At 46.7% G+C, this 25,032-nt stretch overlaps 1 long non-coding RNA gene across 1 annotated transcript in view; it reads left to right on the top strand.

The window, feature by feature from the left end:
- Positions 1–23,079, top strand: part of LOC119950733 — a 69,905-nt gene extending 46,826 nt beyond the window's left edge. Inside the window, exon 3 of the long non-coding RNA XR_005457396.1 lies at positions 22,770–23,079. This is a non-coding gene — a long non-coding RNA (uncharacterized LOC119950733). The remainder of the gene's footprint in view (positions 1–22,769) is intronic.
- The last annotated feature ends 1,953 nt before the right edge of the window (positions 23,080–25,032 follow it).

The following is a 25,032-nucleotide window of genomic DNA, read 5'->3' as shown; positions in this document are numbered from 1 at the left end:
TAAGTTTGTTGCATGGGTTAAATTGTTATATAGGGAACCAAAGGCAAGTGTGCACACAAACAAGGTGAATTCAGCGTATTTTCAGTTACATGGGGGAACGCGGAGGGGTGTCCCAAGACCCATCTCCTGTTTGCTCTGGCGATGGAGCCCTTGCCTGCTCAGATAAGTGGAGAGGATAGTGAGGGGGTGTGGAGCATAGGGTGTCTGTATTTTTAAAATTATATTTTGTATTTTCATTTTCATCAAATACACAACCAAATATAACCAACAATAACAAATACAGTATCAATCCCCCAACCAGGGGATATAAACCCAACATATAAACCCAAACATCACCCATACATTCCAAATACAACAAAATAAAAAGAGAAAAAGAGAATCAGTGGTCATCCCATAAACACTGTGCTCAGATGAATAGGCTGGTTAGGGAGATCCTCCAGGTGGAGAGAAGGTACTTGGAAACCCGGAGGCGGGTTGTTGAAGGAGTAGCAGAAGCTGCAAATGGAAGCGGCCAGTGAAGGATGGAGGAGGAACACGATTTTGGACCCAGCGGGGGTGAACGTGGTGTTCACGGAATTTTACAATCGGCTATATGAGTCGGAGCCCCCAGCTGGGGTGGAGGGGATGAGGCAAATCTTGGAGAGTTTGGAGTTTCCGTAGGTGGGGGAAATGGTTGATGGAGGGGCTGGGAGCCCTGATCAGGGTTGTGGAAGTAGTAGAGGGATTTGAGGCCATGCAGTCGGGCAAAGCCCCAGGACCGGACAGATACCCAGTGGAACTTTATAAGAAGTTTTTTGGGGTCCGCTGCTGGTGAGGACATTTAATGAGGCTAGGGTGCGGAAGATTCTTCCCTCAACAATGTCACAGGCTTCAATCTGATTGATCCTGAAGTGGAAGAAGAACCCAGAACAATGCGAGTCATACAGACCAATCTCCCTACTAAATGTTGACGCCAAATTGCTGGCCAAGATTTTGGCCTCAAGAATAGAGGATTGTGTGCCGGGGGTGATAGGGGTGGACCAGACGGAATTTGTTAAAGGAAAGCAGCTAACAGCCAACGTTAGAAGGCTCTTGAATGTCATCTTGACGCCCTCTGAGGGGAGGGAGGTGGAGGTGGTGGTCGCGATGGAGGCGGAGAAGGCCTTCAACCGAGTGGAGTTGAAGTATTTGTGGGAAGTCCCGGGGCGGTTTGGGCAGGGTTTTATAGACTGGGTCTGGTTGCTGTACCAGGCACCGGTGGCGAGGGTGCGGACGAACCGGGTGAGTTCAGAATATTTCCGACTGAGCCGGGGTGTCCACTCTCCCCACTGTTGTTTGCCTTGGCTATAGAGCCATTGGCGATGGCGCTGAGAGCGTCAAAGGACTGGAAGTGGCTAGTCCGTGGGGGTGATGGGGGGGGGAACACAGGGTCTCGTTGTATGCAGACAACCTACTGTATATTGCTGACCCGTTAGGAGGGATGGGAGCGACTATGTGGATCTTAGGGGAATTTGGCTGGTCCACGGGGTATAAATTAAATTTGGGCAAAAGTGAGGTTTTTGTGATCCAGGCAAGGGGGCAGGAGAGGAGACTGGGGGAGTTGCTGTTTAAAGTGGTAGGAGTTTTCACTACTTGAGAATCCAGGTGGCACGGGGATGGGAGCAGCTACATAAATTAAATCTGGCCCGCTTAGCTGAGCAAATGAAGGCGGACTTTTGGAGGTGGGACATGCTCCCGTTGTCACTGGCGGGGAGGGTACAGACTGTAAAGCTGACGGTTTACCGAGATTTTTGTTTGTTTTCCAGTGTCTCCCTATTTTTATACCAAAAGCTTTTTTAAGCGGGTGAATGAGGTGATCTCTGAGTTTGTATGGGTGGCTAAAACCCTGTGAGTAAGGAAAATGCTGCTGGAGCTTAGGAATTACTACTGGGTGGCAGATATAGCCATGATCAGGACGTGGGTAGTGGTGTCGGGGTTGGTGTGAGAGCGGGTGGAGGCGGCATAGTGTAGCGGCCAATTGTTTAGGAGCACTGGTAACGGCACCTCTGACGTTCTCACCGGCCTGGTACTCCACAAGCCAGGTGGTGGTGGCGGCTCAGGGTTTGGGAACAGTGGCAGAAGCATATGGGAATGGAGGGAGTGCCGGTAGGGGCTCCAATTTATGGCAATCTCCGGTTTGTCCCGGGGAAGGTGGATGGAGGGTTTCGGAGGTGGCAAAGAGCAGGTACTGTATTGAGAGGCTGGGGGACCTGTTTATCGACGGTAGCTTTCCTTGTTTGGAGGATTTGGAGGAAGAGTTCGAATTACCGGGTGGGAATAGGTTTCGCTATCTGCGGTGAGGGACTCTGTTCGAAGGCAGGTTTCGACATTTCCGCTTCTACCGCCACAGGCATACAGGATAAGGTAGTTTCTAAAACAGGAGTTGGGGAGGGGAAGGTCACGTAAATTTATAAAGAGCTTATGGAATGGGAGGGAGCCCAGATAGGGAAGGTAACGCGCAAGTGGGAAAATGAGCTGGGTAAGGACTAGAGGCGGGTCTGTGGGAGGATGCGCTGAGTAGAGTTAACACGTACTCCTCATGTGCCAGGCTCAGCCTGATACAATTCAAGGTGGTTCACCGGGCACACATGACTGTGGCCCGGATGGGCAGGATTTTTGGGGTGGAGGGCAGGTATGTGAGGCGTGCAGAAGGGCCCCCAAATCATGTCCACATGTTTTGGGCATGTCCAAAGCTAAGGGGATTCTGGCAGGGATTTGCCGATGTCATGTACACGGTGTTAAAAACGAGGGTGGGTCTGAGTTCAGAGGTGGCGGTTTTTGGAATGTCAGAAGATTCGGGAGTCCAGGGGACGAGAGAGGCTGATGTTTTGGCCTTTGTCTCCTTGGTAGGCCAGAGATGGATCCTATTATCCTGGACGGACTCGGAGCCCCCAAAAACGGGGGTATGGATTAGCGGCATCACCGGGTTTCTCAGGCTTGAGAAAATTTAGTTTGCCCTGAGAGGATCGATGTTGGGGTTTGTCCGGAGGTGGCAGCCGTTTATCGACATCTTCAGGGAAAACTAAACTGTTAGCAGATACAATAAAAGGTGGGGGGGGGGGGTTAGAGAATGAGTGGGTAGAGGGAGTTTAGTTTAGTTGAAGCGGGATCAGCAAGAGGAGATGGAGGGATTTGGGAATTGTGTGTTGTTGGTTCGGGGGGATGCCACGTGCTGAATTATGTTTACATTTGTATTTGTATCTTTTGTTGTTATAAAACCAGAGATGTCTTAATAAAATGTTTTTTTTTTAAAATGTGCTCAACCCTCTCTCCCCCCCCCCCCCCCCCCCCCCCCCCCGCCCCACAATGTGCGATTGCATCCAATTCTTGAAAGTGCAAGATAAACAATGCCCATGAATTGTAGAACCCTTCAATTCTCCACCTCAGCTCAAACTTCACCTTCTCGAGCATCAAAGATTTCAGCAGGCCTCCCTGCCAAGCCGAGGCACAAGGCGGAGAAGCTGACCTCCACCCCAGCAGGAGCCGACTCCAGGCAATCAGCGAGGCGAAGGCTAAGACATCTTCCCCTGCACCCGCCCGCAGCCCAGGCTGGTCCGATACCCCAAAAATGGCTTCTAGGTGCCCTGGTCCAACTTCACGCACACTACCCCTGAGATGACACTGAAAACACTCCTCCAATACCCCTCTAACTTCGGGCAGGACCAATATATATGTACATGGTTTGCGGGGCTCCTCCCACACCGTTTACAAACATCCTCCACTCCCTCAAAGAGTCGGCTCATCCTCTCCATCATGAGGTGCGCCCTATACACAATCTTCAGCTGCCTCAGCCCCAACCTCGCGCACAACATTGAGGTATTTACCTCCAGAGTACCTGACACCACAGCCCGTCCTCCATAACCTCCTCCAACTCTTCCTCACACTTGGCTTTAATCCCCTCCAAGGATACCTTGTCCTCCCCCAAAAACCTCCCATTTATCGCCGACACCATCCCCTTCTCCATTCCTCCTGCCGTCAATACCTCTTCCAACAATGTGGGGGCCGACGGCTCCAGGAAACTCTGAATCTCATGGCAATGTCCCGGAGCTGCAGGTATCTAATATTAGGGTGTCTTTGTATACCAACGATTTGCTGTTGTACATCTCCAACCCGGGTTCTACGGTGGGGGATATAATGTGGCTGCTCAGGAGATTTGGGGCTTTATCTGGTTATAAGTTGAATCTGGAAAAGAGAAAGTGTTTTTTGGTGTCTCCTCCGGTTTGGGGGTGATGCCATTTTGGGCAGTGACTACCCCCTTTATGACCTGGGAGTGCAGGTGGTTCAAGACTGGGCCCGTCTCCGTTAAGGGTAGGCAGCTAGCATTGAACATCAGGCGCCTGCTGAACATGATAATGACCCCATCCAAGAGAGAACACAAGAGGTGATCATCTGCTGGATGCAGAAAAGGCCTTTGACAGAGTTAAGTATAAGTATCTCATACTGGTTATGCCATATATCTGTTACTGTATGACCGTGCTCTTCACAGTGTATCCCATACACCAGTGTTCTTCAAACTTTTTTTCCGGGGACCCATTTTTACCAACCGGCCAACCTTCGGGACCCAACCCAGCCGACCTTCGCGACCCATGCCGGCCGACCTGAGCGACCCACCATTTTCTCTTACCTTGTTTGCTGCTGATAATAATGGAGGAAGTGGTTTTGGGTCCCTTTGGCCCTCGTACACGCTCCTCCAATGGAACCTGTTGGATGAAGGTAAAGCCTTCCGGTGTCGGAAAGTATGGAGTCTCCTTCTGTCCAAAGTTCTGCATTTTGTCCTGTAAAGTTTTATCAAATAAAACGCCCCCCCCCCCTAACTTATAAAAAATAAATAAAATAAAATGAATAAAATAAATGAGAAAAATAAAAATTAAATGAATAAAATAAATGAATAAAACCCCCTCGAACTTGAAACAAAAAGCTGCGACCATTTAAAAAAATAGCGGCAGCACTGTGCATGCGTGCCCGATCATCGGCGCGCATGCACAATGCAATACAGAAACGTCTGTTAGCAGAGGTCGAGCTGGATTGCAAACAAGCATTGCAGCTGGCTTTGTCCTTAGAAAAAGCGAAAAGTGAGCACATGAGTTACAGGGTACTCCGATGGAGGTAGATGCCCACACCAATGAAACTGAGTTAAGGGACTACCGCTGGGGGATAGGCAACTGCATAGCCACCCTCAGGAACGACTCGGATACTAAGTTACCCAGGCCCACTCCCAGAACCGCTCCCAAGCAAGGGAAAATTAGATCCAGACAGACGGCAGCCCCTGCAGCTTTTCGGCCAGCAAAATATTGTAGTTGTTGCCAGAGATCGGAGCCAGAAAGGAGAAATAGAAGCTCCAAACCATCATCTTGGAGAAGGACACTTAGACCTGGGTACAGGAGAATGCACACCCTGGTAAGCCCCACCTACCTCCCAACGAGGAACAACTAAATTGTGTAACAATGGTGAAATCAAAACCCATTAAGTTATCCATAAGGTTGAACGGAAGTCGACACGGGAGCAGCCGTATCAGTGATAGGGCAAATGGTATTTTAATAGAATTCGCACTGGACTCCAATCCTTATCCCTAACCAGGACCTCGGCAAAACTGAGGACATACACAGGGGAACCACTGAGAGTGTTGGGCACAATGAATGTAACTTGTGGCTGATGGAGAGCAACTGGTTAGGCTGCCTTTAATGAGGTTTTCCAAGTGCTCGGAACAATAAAGGGAGCAAAGGGAACATTACATGTAGATCCAGAGGCAGTCCCAAAATTCTACAAGGCCCGACCAGTACCCTTTGCGTTAAGGAGGAAAGTTGATAGGGAAATCAAAAGATTGGAGCGTGAGGGAATAATAAAAACGGTCCAGTTTGCAGAAATGCGCGGCACCCATGGTGCCTCTCCTTAAGCCGGATGGCTCGGTCCACCTTTGTAGAGATTTCAAACAAACAATTAATTGTTACTCACAACTGGACAATTGCCCAATTCTTCGGATTGAGGATTTGTATGCAAAGCTGGCTGGAGGACTCTTATTCTCAAAGCTGAATATGAGCCACGCATATCTACAGCTGAAGCTGGATGAAGAGTCGCAAAAATTCTCTACGATAAACACCCTGAAGGGCCTTTTTCAGTATATTTATCTCGATGATGTCCTCATTACGGGAAAAACAAATGCAGAATACTGCAAAACCTGGAGGAAGTCTTTACGAGGTTTTCAGCAGCAGGCGTGCACGTAACGAGGGATAAATGTGTTTTTCTAGCACCTCAAGTACCTTATCTGGTGTACAAGGCTGACAAGACATGGTTACAACCTTTGGAGGATGGGCGACGGCGATTACAGATGCCCCGGCCCCCACCAAAATCCAGGAGTTAAGATCTTTTCAGGACTGGTGACATATTATGGAAAGTTCATACAGAACAGGACTTCCATCCTGAACCCGCTACACCAATTACTAAAAAAGGGGCAAGCCTGGGAGTGGTCCGCCCGCCAAGACAGGGCTTTCAAGAAGATCAAACAACAGCTCTCCTCAGAAAACGTCTTGGCACACTACGACCCAAGGAAAGAGTTGGTGCTCACTTGCGACGCGTCTCCATATCGCGTTGGCGCAGTTCTGGCACACAAAGGGCAAAACGGACAGGAATGGCCTATAGTGTTTGCTTCCAGGATGTTAGCAGCAACAGAAAGAAAGTACGCCTAAATTAAAAAGGAAGGACTGACTGTGATCTTCGCGGTGAAGAAATTTCATCAGTATTTGTATGGGTGGAAATTCACTCTAATCACAGACCACAAGCCATTTCTGGGTTTGCTGAAAGAAGACAAAATGGTGCCACCAATAGCTTCGGCCCGGATCCAACGCTGGGCCCTACTACTGGCGGCGCACCAGTATCAACTGGAGCATTGGCCAGGAACCCAGGTGGCAAACGCCGATGCACTAAGCAGGCTGCCATTACCAGATTCCCCGCTATTAGTACCCAGAATAGAGGAAACGGTAATCACATTACATTTTTTGGACACCCTTCCAGTGGCTGCACTAAGCATTCGTTTGTGGACCCAAAGGGACCCGGTTTTATCAAAAATAAAACACATGGTGCCAACAGCAGTGATGGAAAGACTGGTCCAGGCACAATTCCACCCTTACTGGAGCAGAAGAGAACAGGTCACTGTGGAAGACAGGAGACTGCTATATGGGGGGGGGGGGGGGGAGACACCTCAAGTAATAGTTCCAAGTAAAGGTCGTCGAGCCATACTGTCTGAACTACATCATGGGCACCCTGGAGTCTCAAAAATGAAGATGCTGGACAGGAGCAATATCTGATGACCGAGCCTGGACACAGACATAGTGGCATTGGTAGGTTGGTGCCAACAAGGGCAGAAGCTGCCACCAGCAGCCCCACTGCATCCATGGGAATGGCCAGGCAGACCGTGGTCGCAACTTCATGTTGCTTTTGCTGGCCCATTTATGGTTTCAATGTTTTTTTGTAATAGTAGACGCCCATTCCAAATGGCTGGATGTCTACAAAATGAACTTTGCAAATTCAACAGCTACCATCGAAAAACTTTGCACCTCGTTTGCAACACGTGGTATCCGAGAGGTGTTAGTTTTGGATAATGGATCGGTTTTCACCAGCCAGGACTTAGCAAAATTTATGAAGTCAAATGGCATTCGGCACATAAGGATGGCACCATACCACCCGGCATCAAATGGGTTGGCGGCGAGAGCTGCCCAGGCCCTTAACGTTGGGTTGAAAAAACAGTCAGCAGCATCATTAGACACTAAACTCTCACCCTGGCTATTTGACTACAGGAAAACCCCTTGTGCCACAATGGGAATAGCCCCGGCGGAGCTACTCATGGGTAGACAACTCCAAACCAGGTTGAGTCTACTATTCCCAAATTTAGACGGAAGAGTAGAGAGACACCAAGAGGCCCATTGCAGGGGCCACGACAACACTCGCCGAGAAAGGCAGTTCAACACGGGTGGAAATGTATGGGCCAGAAATTATGCGAATGGCCCCACATGGGTAGCAGGAACAGTCAAGGCCAGGACAGGACCTGTGACTTATGCGATACGTGTGGGAAAACATGTAATAAAGAAACACCTGGACCAGGTGCAGGCCTCAGATTTGTTTCCTCCCCTGGAGTTGACTCAGAGCAATATACCGAGGACCGTGGAGAGTCCTCCCTGACAAATTATTCACGCCCCTCCGACACCATTGGTGAGGACATCGGACTTGTACATGGACACAATAGAGGCCGCAGCTGCCCCCCTGCCGCCGGAGGAAAGGGGCGAACCGCCCCTCAGGCACTCACATCGGAAAAGACGGGCACCTAGCCTTTATATCCCCCCTACCTCGGAGACTGAAGTGGAGGATCTGGACCTGGTGCAAAAACAAAGCAGGAGACCTCTGAGTCACGAGGACCACGGGGGCTCCTCGGACTTTGGGAAGGGGGGGGGGGGGGCAGGGGTGTAATGACTTAGGCCAGGCCTTTGAGATTGACCAATTAGAATATGATTAGTGGCCCAATCAGGGAACCCGTTTCTCAGTGTGTATGTATATATATATATATATCTGGTGCAGGGACTTCTGCCTCCGTGAACTTGTTACAGCTGATGACACTAAACTAGATGGGAATGTGAGCGGGGAGGAGGATGTAAAGAGGCTTCAAGAGAAATTTAGACAAGTTGAGTGAGAGGGCAAATACATGGCCGAAGCAATATAACATGGATAAGTGTGAAGTTATCTAGTTCAGTAAGAAAATCAATGGTCGAGTGTTACTTAAATGACGATAGACTGGGAAATGTTGATGTAGAAAGAGACCTGGATGTCCTAGTACACCAGTCACTGAGAACAAGCAAGCATGCAGGGCACAGCAAGCAGTTTGGAAGATAAATGGTACATTGAGCTTCTTAAATAAGGACACAGGGAGTCCATACCAAGCAAAATAAAGAAACAGAATTTTATTACAACGTTATATAGATGTTGCCCGGTAGATCCCTACCGCGTTCCTATTCTGGCCTTATGAGCCGACCTTTTGCACAGAGGTTAATAGAGATCCCCCGCCCCTAGGGAGGGAGATTGTACTGCACAAGGACCACGGGGAAGATAATCATTCCCACCCCATAGGCCCCATGCAGGCTATTACACCTTAATAGCAAGAGGATTTGAGTACAGGAGCAAGGATGTCTTACTGCAGCTGTACAGGGCCTTGGTGAGACCGTGCCTGGAGTATTGTGCGCCGTGTTGGTCTCCTTACATAAGAAACAATATAATTGCCATAGAGGGAATGCAGCAAATGTTCACCCGACTGGGGTGGCAGAATTGTTGCATGGGGAGAGATCGAGTTGACTGGGCCTGCATTCACTAGAATTTAGAAGAATGAGAAGGGATCAAATTGAAGCGTGTAAAAGTCTTACAGGGCTGGACAGACTAAATGTAGGGATGTTGTTTCTCCTAGCTGGAGAGGGAGGGGGTCTGGAACAAAGGCCCATAGTCTCAGATACTGGGCAGACCATTAGGACTGAGATGAGAAGAAAAGTCTTCACGTAGAGGGTGGTGAACTGGTGGCAAATCTTCTCGGTCCAATAATCTGGGAATAGCTCATTTTCACATGTCAGAACATGGGTTGCTAAATGCCAGTCAGCACAGGTTTGTTTTCATCATTAATTCTGAAGGTGTGGGCGTAGCTGGCGAAGTTGGCATTTATTGCTCATTCCTCGATTTCCTGAAAAATTGATAGTGGGATTTCTTATTGAACAACGGTACTTGTTTTGCTCGACTGTTAAAATCAAACTTGATTAAATTCATTGATTAAATATTGGAGAGGATTCTTGTATATGGACTTAGAAATGGTGTTTGATAAAGTGTCACACTGTAGACTTGCGAGCAAAGAACAAACAAAAGTAAAGCACAGGAACAGGCCTTTGGGCCCTCCCAGCCTTTGCTGATCATGAGACTTACCTTGCAGAAGGAAGTAAGAGACTGCTGAGTGCTCTGTTTCACAGAGACATGGCTCACCCCCGCCTCACCGTGCTGTGCCATACAACCTGAAAGCTTCTCAATTCACCGGGTGGGGGTTCTCTATTAACCTCGGGCAAAGCTAGGAGTGGAGGGGTTTGCCCTGTTCACTTCAGCCATTATTACAGTGGTCTACATCCCACCCCAGGCAGAAGTGAAGAAGGCGCTGGACGAACTGTACACAGTTATAAACAACTACGAAACAGAAAACCCGGAGGCCTTGTTCATCGTGGCCGGAGACTTCAACGAGGCCAACCTCAAGAGTGTACTGCCAAACTTCAACCACCACTTTTCCTGTCCCACCAGGGGCGACAACACTCTTGACCACTGCTACTCAAAAATCAAGGGCGCCTACAGTTCCATCCCCCAACTGCACTTTGGAAAATCCTTCTCCCGGCATACAAACAGAAACTCAAGCGGGAGAATCCAGCTAAGAAGGTCGTGCAGTGCTGGTTCGAGGAAACAGAAGAGCTCCTACGTGACTGCTTAGAAACAGTGGACTGGTCCATATTTAAGAACTCAACGACCAACTTAAAAGAGTATGCCACCACCGTTGCAGACTTCATCAGCAAATGTGTGGACGACTGCGTGCCAAAGAAAGCAGTACATACATTCCCCAACCGTAAACTATGGCTCAATCGCGAGATTGACTCCCTACTGAAGGACAGGTCTGAGGCGTTCAAGTCAGACGACCCTGACCTACACAAGAAATCCATGTGCGACCTCTGCAAAGCCATCCGAGATGCCAAGAGAGAATATCAAACCAAGCTAGAGTGATAGACTCTCGCCGATTGCACAAGGACTAAACAACATAACAGGCTACAAAACGAAGCTGAGCGGTATCTCCGGCAGCAGCGCACCCCTCCCCGATTAACTCAATGCATTCTATGCTTGGTTCGAGCAAGAAACCAACAATCCGTTGTTGAGTGCCCCAGTAGCCCATAACACACCCATACCCACCATCACAACTTCCAAAGTCAGATCGGCCTTCCTGAAAGTGAACCCTCGGAAGGTGACGGGCCCGGACGGGATCCCTGGTGGTGCACTCCCTGCGCGGGCCAGCTGGCAGATGTGTTCGCAGACATCTTTAACCTGTCCCTACCCAAGTCCGAGGTCCCCACCGGCTTCAAGAAGACCACCATCATATCGGTGCCAAAGAAGAACCAAGCAATGTGTCTGAATGACTACCGCCCGGTGGCCCTGACGTCAGTCGTAATTAAGTGCTTCGAGAGGTTGGTTATGAAGCACATCACCTCCATAGACCCAGAACACCTTGATCCACTGCTATTCACAGACCCCCGAACCGATCCACAGCAGACGCCATTTCCCTGGCCCTATACTCATCCCTCGAGCATCTCGACAATAAGGACTCCTACATCAGACTCCTATTTATTGACTACAGCTCTGCCTTCAACACCATAATCCCAGCTGAGTTTATATCAAAGCTCCAAAACGTAGGACTTGGCTCCCCACTCTGCAACTGGATCCTCGACTTTCTGGCCCACAGACCACAATCAGTAAGAAAAACAACAACACCTCCTCCACAATAGTCCTCAATACCGGGGCCCCGCAAGGCTGCGTACTTAGCCCCCTACTCTACTCCCTGTACACACACGACTGCGTGGCAAAATTTGGTTCCAACTCCATCTACACGTTTGCTGACGATATGACCATATTGGGCCAGATCTCGAATAATGATGAGTCAGAATACAGGAGGGAGATTGAGAACCTAGTGGAGTGGTGCAGCGACAACAATCTATCCCTCAATGCCAACAAAACTAAAGAGCTGGTCATTGACTTCAGGAAGGAAAGTACTGCAGAGAAGGGGACAAAAGAAGGGGAGGTGTGGCGCTGCTAGTCAAGGACAGTATTACGGTGGCAGAAAGGATGCAAGATGGGGACTCTTCTTCCGAGGTAGTATGGGCTGAGGTTAGAAACAGGAAAGGAGAGGTCACACTGCTGGGAGTTTTCTATAGGCCACCTAATAGTTCTAGAGATGTAGAGGAAAGGATGGTGAAGATGATTCTGGAAAAGAGCGAAAGTAACAGGGTAGTTGTTATGGGAGACTTTAACTTTCCTAATATTGACTGGAAAAGATATAGTTCGAGTACATTGGATGGGTCGTTCTTTGTACAATGTGTGCAGGAGGGTTTTCTGACACAATATGTTGACAGGCCAACAAGAGGCGAGGCCACTTTGGATTTGGTTTTGGGTAATGAACCAGGCCAGGTGTTAGATCTGGAGGTAGGTGAACACTTTGGAGACAGTGACCACAATTCGGTGACCTTTACATTAGTGATGGAAAGGGATAAGAATACCCCGCAGGGCAAGAGTTATAGCTGGGGGAAGGGCAATTATGATGCCATTAGACATGACTTAGGATGTGTAGGTTGGAGAAGTAGGCTGCAAGAGTTGGGCACACTGGATATGTGGAGCTTGTTCAAGGAACAGCTATTGCGTGTTCTTGATCAGTACGTACCAGTCAGACAGGGAGGAAAGGGTAGAGCGAGGGAACCGTGGTTTACCAAAGAAGTGGAATCTCTTGTTAAGAGGAAAAAGGAGGCCTATGTGAAGATGAGGTGTGAAGTCTCAGTTGGGGCGCTTGATAGTTACAGGGAAGCGAGGAAGGATCTAAAGAGAGAGCTAAGACGAGCAAGGAGGGGACATGAGAAGTCTTTGGCAGGTAGGATCAAGGAAAACCCAAAAGCTTTCTATAGGTATGTCAGGAATAAAAGAATGACTAGGGTAAGAGTAGGGCCAGTCAAGGACAGTGGTGGGAAGTTGTGTGTGGAGGCTGAGGAGATAAGCGAGATACTAAATTAATACTTTTCGTCAGTATTCACTCAGGAAAAAGATAATATTGTGGAGGAGAATGCTGAGACCCAGGCTATTAGAATAGATGGCATTGAGGTGCGTAGAGAAGAAGTGTTGGCAATTCTGGACAAGGTGAAAATAGATAAGTCCCCGGGGCCGGATGGGATTTATCCTAGGATTCTCTGGGAAGCCAGGGAAGAGATTGCTGAGCCTTTGGCTTTGATTTTTAGGTCATCATTGGCTACAGGAATAGTGCCAGAGGACTGGAGGATAGCAAATGTGGTCCCTTTGTTCAAGAAGGGGAGTAGAGATAACCCCGGTAACTATAGGCCGGTGAGCCTAACATCTGTGGTGGGTAAAGTCTTGGAGAGGATTATAAAAGATACGATTTATAATCATTTAGATAGGAATAATATGATTAGGGATAGTCAGCATGGTTTTGTGAAGGGTAGGTCATGCCTCACAAACCTTATCGAGTTCTTTGAGAAGGTGACTGAACAGGTGGACGAGGGTAAAGCAGTTGATGTGGTGTATATGGATTTCAGTAAAGCGTTTGATAAGGTTCCCCACAGTCGGCTATTGCAGAAAATACGGAGGCTGGGGATTGAGGGTGATTTAGAGATGTGGATCAGAAATTGGCTAATTGAAAGAAGACAGAGAGTGGTGGTTGATGGGAAATGTTCAGAATGGAGTTCAGTTACGAGTGGCGTACCACAAGGATCTGTTCTGGGGCCGTTGCTGTTTGTCATTTTTATAAATGACCTAGAGGAGGGCGCAGAAGGATGGGTAAGTAAATTTGCAGACGACACTAAAGTCGGTGGAGTTGTAGACAGTGCGGAAGGATGTTGCAGGTTACAGAGGGACATAGATAAGCTGCAGAGCTGGGCTGAGAGGTGGCAAATGGAGTTTAATGTGGAGAAGTGTGAGGTGATTCACTTTGAAAAGAATAACAGGAATAAGGAATATTTGGCTAATGGTAAAATTCTTAGTAGTGTGGATGAGCAGAGGGATCTCGGTGTCCATGTGTATAGATCCCTGAAAGTTGCCACCCAGGTTGATAAGGTTGTGAAGAAGGCCTATGGTGTGGTGGCCTTTATTGGTAGAGGGATTGAGTTCCGGAGCCATGAGGTCATGTTGCAGTTGTACAAAACTCTAGTACGGCCGCATTTGGAGTATTGCGTACAGTTCTGGTCGCCTCATTATAGGAAGGACGTGGAAGCTTTGGAATGGGTGCAGAGGAGATTTACCAGGATGTTGCCTGGTATGGAGGGAAAATCTTATGAGGAAAGGCTGATGGACTTGAGGTTGTTTTCGTTAGAGAGACGGTTAAGAGGTGACCTAATAGAGGCATACAAAATGATCAGAGGGTTAGATAGGGTGGACAGCGAGAGCCTTCTCCCGCGGATGGAGGTGGCTAGCACGAGGGGACATAGCCTTAAATTGAGGGGTAATAGATATAGGACAGAGGTCAGAGGTGGGTTTTTTACGCAAAGAGTGGTGAGGCCGTGGAATGCCCTACCTGCAACAGTAGTGAACTCGCCAACATTGAGGACATTTATATGTTTATTGGATAAGCATATGGATGATAAGGGCATAGTGTAGGTTAGATGGCCTTTAGTTTTTTCCATGTCGGTGCAACATCGAGGGCCGAAGGGCCTGTACTGCGCTGTATCGTTCTATGTTCTATGTACTGTACACACCCCTGTCAGCATCAATGGGGCCGTGATGGAGATGGTTAGCAGTTTCAAATTCCTAGGGGTACACATTTCCAAAAATCTGTCCTGGTCCATCCACGTCGAAGCTACCACCAAGAAAGCACAGAGCGCCTATACTTCCTCAGAAAACTAAGGAAATTCACCATGTCCACAATATCCCTTACCAACTTTTACAGATGCACCTTAGAAAGCATCCTATCTGGCTTCATCACAGCCTGGTATAGCAACTGCTCGGCCCAAGGCCGCAAGAAAGTTCAGAGAGTCATAAACACAGTCCAGTTCATCACACAAACCTGCCTCCCATCCATTGACTCCATCTACACCTCCCGCTGCCTGGGGAAAGCGGGCATCATAATCAAAGACCCCTCCCACCCGGCTTACTCACTCTTCCAACTTCTTCCATCGGGCAGGAGATACAGAAGTCTGAGAACACGCACGAACAGACTCAAAAACAGCTTCTTCCCTACTGTTACCAGACTGCTACACGACCCTCTTATGGACTGACCTCATTAACACTACACACCTGTATGCTTCATCCGATGCCGGTGCTTGTGTAGTTACATTGTGTACCTTGTGTTGCCCTGTTATGTATTTTCTTTTATTTCCTTTTCTTTTCATGTACTTAATGATCTATTGAGCTGCTCGCAGAAAAATACTTTTCACTGTACCTCGTACATATGACAATAAAGAAATCCAATCCAATAATGCCCTAAATAATAACCAAACCTTCTGCCCTTACTCAGTCCATAATCCCTCTATTAAAGCAATTACAGTCTATGGATTTAAAGGGGAATGGCAGCCTTGATATGATGGTGGCTAGGAGACAGAAAGTAGTGAACAGTTAAGTTTTAGATTGGATAGAAGTATACAGCCGTGTCATTCAGAAGTCAATATTAGGAACAGTTTATTTTGCTACATATTGCTACATGATCTGAATTTAGCTGCAGGGAGCATAATTTCAAAGTTTACAGATGATGCAACATTTGGAAATGTGGTTCGAGATTAACAGAAAGTTAACAGAAGCTTTAAAAGAGGTATTCAAAATGCTTCCCTGATGCAGCCCCTTCCAATAATTGTCAAAGTGACCTGTTCAAAGTTTTTAGGATTTGAAATTCCTGGGCTTCATTCAGTATTATTTCTCTTTATTATTCACCATCTTGTCCTATAAAATGGCAAGTAATTTTGAGATTTTGAAAGTTTAAGTACCACAGACAGTGACTTACCCATTCTCCAGAACATCCTGTCTGGCTCTAAATGAACATGCGTCATTCAGCTAAATTGTCTTACAAGGATTTCCTGTGTCAAACCCCTTGAGATTTCTGTCTGACTTCACTTTCAGTTCCAAACTGCTGCTTGTATTTTTTCCCAGACTATAGTATGACTATGTATGGTAAGCATTCAGTAAATGGAACCCAAACATGTTACACGTTGTGGCTTGTATACTTGGGCCATGTAATTAGCATAGAAAGCTGTACTCCAACGTTAACTCTGCAACTTCAGTCATCCTCTCCCTCCTGGTCTGCACCCATGTGTAAATTCATCATGCAGAACGTGCAAGAAAAGTAAAAATGAGATTGGTACCATGACTGAGACGTTATACCCGTCAGGAAAGATCAGGAGGTTACGACTCTGAAAGAAAAGACAGAGGATGACCTGACACAGGTATCAGAATAAGAAAGAATTTGATAAGGTAGAAGTAGAAATTATGGGCTGGATTTTCCGGTCCCCAGCTGAGTATTCCTTGGTGGCGAACTGTTTGCCAGAGACTGGATTCTCTCTTCCCACCGCTTGTTAATAGTATTTTCTATTGAAGCCACCCCATGCTGCTGGAAACCCCATGGGCGGTGGGTGTGCGCTGTCAGCGGGAAAAGAGAATCCCGACAACCAGAGAATTCCGGTCTATGTTCCACTTGAAACTCAGAATCATGGATATAAAACGATCCAATCGAAATGGGGAATTCAGGAGAATCTTTTTTTATCACACCGAGTGGTGAGAATGTGAAACTGGGTACCGCAAGGAGTAGTTGAATCAATTTAAGAGGAAGCTATATTAACAAAGAAGGGAGAAAGGGATAGGAAGCTATAGTAGTGGTGGTAGATGAAGACGATGGACCGTGAATACCAGCATAGGCCTATTGGGCTGGATTCCACCTGTCTATAACCTGTCATGATTATTGAACTAGTTGCTTTTGAAGTGGGTCCTTCCTGTCCTGTACTTGATAGGTTAATAACCCCTGTGCTACATCATAGTGAATATCTCTTGCTCATGTAGTCTTCATGTCAGAGTAATATTATAACCCCTAACAATATATCAATTGTTCAATGGATTTTTCCATCAATTCGTGAGGCTTTGCTCTGCCTCCAATGTAAGGTCAGAAGTAAGAATGCTTACTGATGATTGCACAATGTTCATTTCCATTTGCAGGTATTCAGCTACTGAAACAGTCCATGTCCAAATACAGCAAAATCTGGTCAACTTTAAGGCTGTGGCTGACAAGTGACAAACAGCAGTAATGCCACACAAGTGTCAAGCGGTGACCATCTCTAACAAGAAATAATCGAACCACCCCTGTTGACATTCAAGGCATCACCTAACCTTGAGATGAAATCTGCCACAGCTGCACACCCTAGAACGTTTAACCTAGCTCTCTTCATTCTGGGTCTCGGGCATCTTATAGTAACTCCAAATCCCATCATCCTTCAAACTCTCAGTGCTTCATAAATATTTTATGCTTCATTTTGATAAATTCAATGAACATATTTCTCCCTTGGAGAAACATGACAAATATACATTAGAGGTTCTCTCTGATTTGATGAAGCCACTTTTGTCCTTTTTCCCCTGTACTTTGCAAGTGCTGTCACAACTCAACCCTGTGCCTGTTTAATTTTGTGAAAAACACCTGGCTGTTTATGATATAATTAGTTGGGCCTGCTTAAATTTTGGGATTGAAATGAAGAAATGAAAATCGCTTATTGTCACGAGTAGGCTTCAATGAAGTTACTGTGAAAAGCCCCTAGTCGCCACATTCCGGCGCCTGTCCGGGGAGGCTGGATTGGCCGAGTTCATTAGCAAAGTAACATGTGCAATAGTTTTTTTAAAAATTTAGAGTACCCAATTCATTTTTTCAATTAAAGGACAATTTAGCGTGGCTAATCCACTTACCCTGCACATCTTTGGGTTGTAGGGACGCGACCCACACAAACACGGGGAGAATGTGCAAACTCCACACGGACAGTGACCCAGAGCCGGAATCGAACCTGGGGCCTCAGCGCTGTGAGGCAGCAGAGCTTACCCCTGTGCCACCACGCTGCTCCATAACATGTGAAAAAGTTAAGTCTCCTACAAGACAGCTGTTTTACAAGCCTAGTCCTTCAACATTACGCAGCAAACTTTAAGTTTTAACTTTCCAATAAGATGCTTTAAAATCTACATCTGAAGAAGGAAAAACCATGATAAAACTAAACTTTGTTCAGGAAATGTCAGATACAAATTCACAGTGCAAGCACCTTGTGCAGTATGCCATACTGTCTTGTGGTTTAAAAGACATACCAATCAATTCACCAAAGAAAGTCCCATTGTTGTTTTCTGGATACAAACATCGTCCGGTATATATGCAGCAAGGGTCATTAATATTGGCAGCAGCATTACAATGTGGTGTTAGATTCTCTAGGTGACCGCCCCACGACTATGAAACAAACCAGACAGTACAAATTTTGTTTTAACAGCATCATGCAATATTGTTAATTGGACTGGAAAATATCCTACTTGCTATTGGATAACTGTGCAGAGTATCAGCGATTACCTTATTAAAATATTCTGCACACTGCACCTTATGTACAAGATAAAAGCCAATTACTGCAGATGCTGGAGTCTGAAACAAAAACAAAATGCTGGACAATCTCAGCAGGTCTGACAGCATCTGTGGAGAGAAAACAAAGCTAATGTTTCAAGTCTGGAGTCATCCACACTCAAAATGTTAGCTCTGCTGACACATCTGCTGAGATTGTCTAACATTTTCTGCTTTTGCACCATACGTACACATTGACAGTAAATTCATATTTGGTGGAAAGATTCAATAATCGCAACCCAGATTGTAATTTCTCCATTTTGTTCCATATGTTTCGACTGGCTGCTCTGTATAGAAAAGGCAGACCATCTCCATGTTGCAGCTTGTATTCTTTCATTGTTGGAGAGTCGTAGAAGGGAAAGAAGGAGGGGAGGAGGAGAGGAGAGGGGATGGACCCATTCACTTGTTGCTGTCTCCCTGGACACACTGACACGTTTACTCACCTCACTCAAGATAACTGAGTATCCCTAATGTAGCCCCAGTTCCCTGGGAGTGGCTCGTGTTGCAGACATGGACAAGACCTGGCTGCAGCCTGGCACGAGACTGGGTGATGGCTGTCCCAGGCCTGCTCACACCTCGTTACCAGTGGAGACGCTCTCTTGTTGTTTCATTTTCTGTGACTTCCCCTTGACCTCCCAGAGCCTGTTGTCACAAGTCGCTTCCGAGCAGCTGAAGGTCTCTAGCACAGTGGTCAGGGGAATGGCCAGAATAACGTCTCCAGCTCCTCCAATTATATGTTCACTTTCTCCCACACTTGCTGCTCCACCAATCATGGATTCTGGTGACTCAATGTAACAGACGACATTGAAGTTAAAGATGAAAGGTTTAAAGGCACCCCACCAGCTTCAAGTCTCGGGCAACGTAGATGAATACTCATGCATTTTCGAACAACAGTTTAAACTCTATATCTCAGCCCTTGACCTGCAGCCATAGCCGGATGAAAGGTACATTGCATTGCTGCTCACGGTGGCGGGTACACAAGCAATTGAAATCTATAATACATTTGCTTTTGATAGTGAAGAGGAGAGCAAGAGATACGATGAAGTGAATACTTCGACCAACATTGCTCTCTGGAAAAAAAAATGAAACAAATGAAAGGTATATTTTTCACCCACGTACCCTGAAACCAGGCGAATCGTTTGACAGTTTTGTAACTGACTTGAGGCTGAAGGCCCAGTCCTGCAATTTCAGTGAACTAAAATCTTCGATGATATGCGACCAAATAGTATTTGGCATATCACATGGTAAGCTCTGTGAAAGGTTGTTAGGGGAAGAAAGATTTGAAATTGGAAAAGATTTGTTATGTGATTGAGTTAGCTGCACAGCAAATCAGTATACTCACTTTGAAACATTCTGGCGCCAACATGGAAGAGGACACCACCACCGTCAGCACTGTGACGCAGGTCAATAAGAAACATGGTCAGTGTGGGCAGCCATTTTATGTGGCCGACAGGAGCCGCCATCTTCTGCCAGAAATGTGGCAACCGACATGGCCCACGGCAGTGCCCAGCCTTTGGAAAAGTATGTTCCAGGCGTGGCCATGTGAACCATTTTGCGAAACAATGTTTTTTGCGTCCTACAGTGGACCAAATCAGTCAACGCGGTTGATGAGATGACTCCGAACGATCCGTGCTTCATTGATCTCATTTCAACCCCGGCCCAGGAGAGTCCGACCAGTAGAAATGAGGATGTAATTTCAAAATATCATGACGTGAGTAATAACAGAACTGATGCCATCGAAACCAGATGGAAAACTTTAGTGTGGATGAACAACTCGTAGTGTGGAGGATCGACATGGGAACGAGGACCAGCTTCCTCATTCAGTCTGCTTTGCACAGCTGAACGCCTGCGCACTGTGGAAGGAAAAAGATTGAGATGCTGGGTACCATTTTTCATTGTGGACATGGAAAACCGAGTCCATCATAGGAGCGGATTCATGTGAGGCCCTGAACCTAGTTGAGCAGCTGCACGTTCCAGACAGCAAGTGGCCAGCTAAATTCTACAAACTCAACAAGGTATCATAGAATTTACAGTGCAGAAGGAGGCCATTCGGCCCATCGAGTCTGCACCGGCTCTTGGAAAGAGCACCCTACCCAAGGTCAACATGGCCACCCTATCCCCATAACCCAGTAACCCCACCCAACACTAAGGGCAATTTTGGGCACTATGTTGGTGCAGTCATTCGATGAGACACAAGCAGAAGTCCAGTGGAGAACAACGAATCAGATAAAGATATGGAAGAGCCTAAGGGTATTCCAGACTTCTGGTTAACAGTCTTCAAGAAGGTGTATACACTCAGTGGCATGATACAGGAGCATGATGAGCCCATATTGAAGCATCTACAAGATGCTGGAGTTTAAGTTAGAGTCTAATGAGTTTTTACAAATGAGGTAATTACAAAAGTATACCAGATGGAACTGCAGCCTGCCAAGCTTGAGTCAACAAAGAACAAAGAAAATTACAGCACAGGAACAGGCCCTTCGGCCCTCCCAGCCTGCGCCGATCCAGATCCTTTATCTAAACCTGTCTCCTATTTTCCAAGGTCTACTTCCCTCTGTTCCCGCCCATTCATATACCTGTCTAGATGCTTCTTAAATGATGCTATCGTGCCCGCCTCTACCACCTCCGCTGGTAAAGCGTTCCAGGCACCCACCACCCTCTGCGTAAAAAACTTTCCACGCACATCTCCCTTAAACTTTCCCCCTCTCACCTTGAAATCGTGACCCCTTGTAACTAAACAACAAAGAAAATTACAGCACAGGAACAGGCCCTTCGGCCCTCCCAGTCTTCATTCTTTGACTAATTAGAAATCACGGTATGCACAGGCTGCCAGATCGACTGGAAGAAAGGAAAAAATGTCATACTCAAAACCATTAAAACGAAGCCGAAGCAGTTGGGTTGGAATATTCGCACAACAGCTACGAAAACTACCAAATGATCCATTGTTCAATTTCTTCAGTCCTTCTGAAGTTCCAGAGCGTGCAATGTTAAATAAACGTTCTGCAGCAAAATTGGTTGCCTCCTGCGGGAACACATAATTCCGTGTGCAATGTTATATTTTACAGAAGTCTTTGCAGATGATACTGACTCCAATGACGAATACTACGATGCCATCTCCAAAGACCCTGAAGACGATGCAGAAAGTAAAGACTTCAAAAGTGAGCTTGCTGAAGACTAATATGAAATGTTGGTAAGCTTGTTTTGTGGGATTGATGGCAAACTAGATGCAGAAGCCCGTGAAGCGCTGTTGCGGTGGTTTGGCGGGAATGGTGAGGTGGTCACAAGGGACGTCCGGACTGCGCAGGACACCGAGAAGAGCGAAAGTTCTGAGATGGAGCACGCTGAGATGGAAAGTGAGATTGCAGTAGCCAACACCTTGGACTACCAGGATTCGAATAAACTACTAACTGAAGATATATTACCAATCTTGGAGAAACTGGCTTCAGAGGCGTATGGTGAATCGACTCAGGCCTCTGAAATGAGTCCGGTATTCGACTCCCCGATGCTCAAGTCCACTTCACCGAAAGATGAGTTGATGACTATATCGCTATGTAGCTCTATGACAACAGATAACACATGCATCATATTGCAAGACCAGGGTGAGCCATCGCCTAGTGCGTGAGGACCAGGGAATACATGTATTACGATTTCAAGTGAGGAGGAGCCATCACTGGGTGCTCAAATATGCGAAGAAGGGACAGCACCCGACATTATAGATGTGGCTCCAACCCAGGCACCAGAGTGCAAGGCACTGCAGCCACCCATTGAAGACACAGCTTGGCCGCGATCACATAGTCCCTCGGAAGCAGGCCGACAGAAGAAGTCCCAACTGCTGATCCTCACACGTCTGTTCCTATGGCGCAGACTAGTAGCAAGACGGGGGTTGCCAAACCCAAACGCAAAATGAAAAGCACTCACAAAATGATAATCAAAGCAAAAAAAAAAAGAGGAGGAGAAGGAGTGTGGGTGATGCAGTGAATCCCGCTGTCGGCACCAAGAGAGAAGACGTCGATGTTCTGGCTGGCAAGCTAGAGCCAAAGAATACTCAATGAGGCAGCAGCAGCAAAGAGCGGCGCGTAAGGACATGAAACAAGAAAAAGCTGGTGACGCAGGTGTGGCCAACAAGGATACATGCCTTCAAAAAGCATTGTGTCTAAAGGATAAGGAGCAAGAGACTAGCAAGGAAACCAGTCATCAAAAAGGCTGACAAGAGCCCAGAAGCCTAACAGGTTATCGCGTGAGGGAGGCACAATGAGCTGTGCATAGGGGACACACAGACAGCAGGCATATCATGTCTGTGATGCAATAGTTAATCTGTTTATGCATAAGCCACATGTAAAGTAAAAATAACTTGTTAATTTCTTTGTCATAGATAAAATGAAGTGCATTGCTAGAACTTTACAGACCAATCAACACGAGGGAGAAAAACAGCAGCATTTCACACAGAGCTACTGGAAAACCAGCTTGGCAGCAAATCAAAAATAAAAGAACTATACGAAGAACTTGCAGATATCCAACGGATCATGTCAGCAACCAGCAGCTTCAAGCTCCACTGGATGGAAACAGGGGGGGATTGCATCAATGGAGCAGAGGGACCGATTTGAATTGCATCCAGTTCTAAGGGCACTGTATTATTACACTTCCTTACAGAGTCACTATTAAAACAGTGATCATTTCATTTATATGGTGAGAGTTTACACGGTCAGTCGAAACATCACAGCAGCAGGTTCATTTCCGGCTTTGGGTGACTGTGTCTGTGGAGTTTACACATTTTCCCCATGTCCACATGCTCCGGTTTCCTCCCTCGGTTCAAAGATGTGCAGGTTAGGTGGGGTTATGGGGATAGGGTGGGGCCTAGGTAGGGTTCTCTTTCAGAGGGTTGGTGCAGACCCGATGGGCTGAATGGCCTCCTTCTGCATTGGAGGGATTCTATGATTCTGTGGTGCTGAACACATTGCACCTGAACTGGATCACAGTAATAGCTGAGGGGGTGGTGAAATCCCTGCCCCTCAGATTAAGTGGGATCCCGGTGTTCTGCAGGACCCCCTGAATGTGCTGTGGGACCTGCTTCACCGACAGATTTTCCTCAACAGAAAGAAAGCACTCTGTCTATCAGTGAGCTGAGGGCCTGAGTGGGATGACAATTGGATTTGAACTGCAAATAGCAGTCAGAATGTGTAGGCATTCTATAGACTCAAAATGTTCTGAGAAACAAGTATATCCCTTGTTCAATACTGTTAGCAAGGGCTTGTCAGAAAGCCAAAAGGATTAAAAATACAACAATTAAAAGCTTTGGTACTTTCTAATGAATACGTTATTAATATAACAATATTCTTTCTGCTGTTGAGAAGGGCCTTACTTTAACTTTTCCAAAGAAGTTAATATTTGAATATCGTAAGCGGCACAACACCATTACATGAATTGTAGTAGTATGTCACAAAGCCAACAACTATCTCTCACAGGGCTGCAGACATATCAAAATTACTGGGACAAAGGACCTTGTAATGGTTGGGAACCAAGAAAGAGCAAAGAGTAGGTTTACCAGTAAATCTGATCAGAAATTCAGTGACGATCAGCACTGTTTATTTGGTGTCCCACTTAAATTTCTAAACTGTGCTGGGAGTGTTCACCAATTATTAATTATTCTGGTCCAAATAGTCTCACTGAATGGCGATAAAATGACCCACAATGCGCACTGGAATAATGCTGTGCTATGAAGCTGCCCAAATACCTGGGGTTGCTAGGGATCATGTTTTTCCAATAACCTGTCCCCAACACTATTTAATTGTTCAGAAAATTTTAAATGAACGGTTTTGAAACTTTTTGGGGGTTCATATACAACATTGGCATCTCCCTTTACCTCCAGTGCTTAGAGTGCTGGCTTTACTGGGGCGGAATATAAATTGACTATGCCAACTTGGCAGTACCAATTCACCCATATTACAGGCAGAGGCATATCTACCTGATATGAGAGATGAGTGCTGCCTGTAGAGGCTTTGAATCAAACTATGGTGAAGATGATTTGTACCAAATGCTGCATACTTCGGTTAATGTGCATCAAAGAGCAAATAGAATGAGTGGCAATAATGGGAAGCACAGATATCTGCCTCTCACCAAACATGCTGCAATGCTGCCTCAGGCAGAAGTTGGCTTTCTAAGCAGAGAGTAGGAATAAACCGATGATTCTCAAGGCTCTTGCTAGTGGGGTACCACAAGGATCAGTGGTAGTTCCAAGCTGTTCAAAATATGAATGATTTGTATGTGGAAACTATTACAGCCCCCTACAGGGACAGAGCTGTATAACATCCGCTTCCCCTCCTACAAATATTTTGAGTTTATTGACAACACAAGAATACAAAAGAATCAGCAACATGCTAAGAACAGTCACGAAAATCAGTGATATGCGAAAAGCATTTACAAGACACCAGCTCTCAAGCCAGCACACACCCACCACCACCTCCTTCTCCACCCCCACCCCCTCCACGGACCCCAACAGTAGTCCCACATCAGCGAAAAGGCGCCCAGCGAAAAGAGAGAAAACACCCCTCCCCTCCCAAGAGGAGGCACAGTCCAACCCAAAATAGTTTCTGGAAACAAACCACCAGCTAGAAAGCCAGCATACAGCCACCTCTGCC

This window comes from Scyliorhinus canicula, chromosome 16 (genome assembly GCF_902713615.1).
Source record: "Scyliorhinus canicula chromosome 16, sScyCan1.1, whole genome shotgun sequence".
NCBI classification, from domain to species: Eukaryota; Metazoa; Chordata; class Chondrichthyes; order Carcharhiniformes; family Scyliorhinidae; genus Scyliorhinus; species Scyliorhinus canicula.
The sequence above is the reverse complement of the archived record's forward strand: the minus strand, read 5'-3'. Positions and strand labels throughout refer to the sequence as shown.